Raw genomic sequence first — 2,352 nt, 5'->3', positions numbered from 1 at the left:
TCTTTAATGAATGTGGCTGCCCTTGTATTTGGAGCATAGATATTCAGAATTGAGAGTTCCTCTTGGAGGATTTTACCTTTGATGAGAACGAAGTGCCCCTCCTTGTCTTTTTTGATGACTTTGGGTTGGAAGTCAACCTTATCAGATATTAGGATGGCTACTCCAGCTTGTTTCTTCATACCATTTGCTTGGAAAATTGTTTTCCAGCCTTTCATTCTGAGTTAGTGTCTATCTTTTTCTCTGAGATGTGTTTCCTGTAAGCAGCAAAATGTTGGGTCTTTTTTGTGTAGCCAGGTTGTTAGTCTATGTCTTTTTATTGGGGAGTTGAGACCATTGATGCTAAGAGATATTAAGGAAAAGTAATTGTTGCTTCCTGTTATTTTTGTTGTTAAATTTGGCATTCTCTTCTTGTGGCTGTCTTCTTTTAGGTTTGTTGAGGGATTACCTTCCTGTTTTTTCTAGGGCGTTGTTCCCATTCTTGTATTGGTTTTTTTCTGTTATTATCCTTTGAAGGGCTGGATTCATGGAGAGATAATGTGTGAATTTGGTTTTGTCGTGGAATGCTTTGGTTTCTCCATCTATGGTAATTGAGAGTTTGGCTGCATATAGTAGCCTGGGCTGGAATTTGTGTTCTCTTAGTGTCTGTATAACATGTGTCGAGGCTCTTCTGGCTTTCATAGTCTCTGGTGAAAATTCTGGTGTAATTCTGATAGGCTTGCCTTTATATGTTACTTGACCTTTTTCCCTTACTGCTTTTAGTATTCTATCTTTATTTAGTGCATTTCTTGTTCTGATTATTATGTGTCGGGAGGAATTTCTTTTCTGGTCCAGTCTATTCGGAGTTCTGTAGGCTTCTTGTATGTTCATAGGCATCTCTTTCTTTAGATTTGGGAAGTTTTCTTCAATAATTTTGTTGAAGATGTTTGCTGGTCCTTTGAGTTTAAAATCTTCATTCTCATCCACTCCTATTATCCGTAGGTTTGGTCTTCTCATTGTGTCCTGGATTTCCTGGATATTTTGAGTTAGGATCTTTTTGCATTTTCCATTTTCTTTGATTGTTGTGCCGATGTTCTCTATGGAATCTTCTGCATCTGAGATTCTCTCTTCCATCTCTTGTATTCTGTTGCTGATGCTCAAATCTATGGTTCCAGATTTCTTTCCTAGGGTTTCTATCTCCAGTGTTGCCTCACTTTGAGTTTTCCTTATTGTGTCTACTTCCCTTTTTAGGTCTAGTATGGTTTTGTTCATTTCCATCACCTGTTTGTATGTTTTTTCCTCTTTTTCTGTAAGGACTTCTACCTGTTTGATTGTGTTTCCCTGTTTTTCTTTAAGGACTTGTAACTCTTTAGCAGTGTTCTCCTGTATTTCTTTAAGTGATTTATTAAAGTCCTTCTTGATGTCCTCTACCATCATCATGAGATATGCTTTTAAATCTAGGTCTAGGTTTTCGGGTGTGTTGGGGTGTCTTGGACTGGGCGAAGTGGGAGTGCTGGGTTCTGATGACAGTGAGTGGTCTTGGTTCCTGTTAGTAAGATTCCTACGTTTACCTTTCGCCATCTGGTAATCTTTGGAGTTAATAGTTATAGTTGACTCTGTTTAGAGATTGTTCTTCTGGTGATTCTGTTACCGTCTATCAGCAGACTTGGGAGACAGATTCTCTCCTCTGAGTTTCAGTGCTCAGAGCACTCTCTGCTGGCAAGCTCTCTTACAGGGAAGGTGCGCAGATATCTTGTTTTTGGACCTCCTCCTGGCCGAAGAAGAAGGCCCAAAACAGGGCCTTTCTCAGAAGCTGTGTTGCTTTGGCAGTTCCCAGAAGCTGTCAGCTTCTGTGGTCCAGACTCTCAACTGTGCAGACTAAATTCCTAAGTTCCAGGGAGTCCCGGAACCATGATGGCGACCACTTCTCCTGAGGCTGAGGCCACCTCCCAAGCCAGGCAGACACCTGTCCTCTGGTCCGGACGGTGGCCGGCTGTCTGCGGCCCGCCAAAGGTGCTGCCTCAGCGGCTCTGTGCTTCTGCCTGTCCCAGAAGCTGTCCGGTTCTCTGGCACACCCTCTCACCTCTTTTTATATATTTTTATTACATATTTTCCTCAATTACATGTCCAATGCTATCCCAAAAGTCCCCTATACCCTCCCTGCTACTTCCCTACACACCCATTCCCATTTTGGGGGGGGGGGTGCTGGGGCTGGCGTTCCCCTGTACGGGGGCATATGAAGTTTGTGTGTCCAATGGGCCTCTCTTTCCAGTGATGGCTGACTAGGCCATCTTTTGATACATATGCAGCTCAAGTCAAGAGCTCCGTGGTACTGGTTAGTTCATATTGTTGTTCCACCTATAGGGTTGCAGATCC

This window comes from Mus musculus, chromosome 7, assembly GCF_000001635.26.
Source record: "Mus musculus strain C57BL/6J chromosome 7, GRCm38.p6 C57BL/6J".
Classification (NCBI taxonomy): Eukaryota; Metazoa; Chordata; class Mammalia; order Rodentia; family Muridae; genus Mus; species Mus musculus.
The sequence above is the reverse complement of the archived record's forward strand: the minus strand, read 5'-3'. Positions refer to the sequence as shown.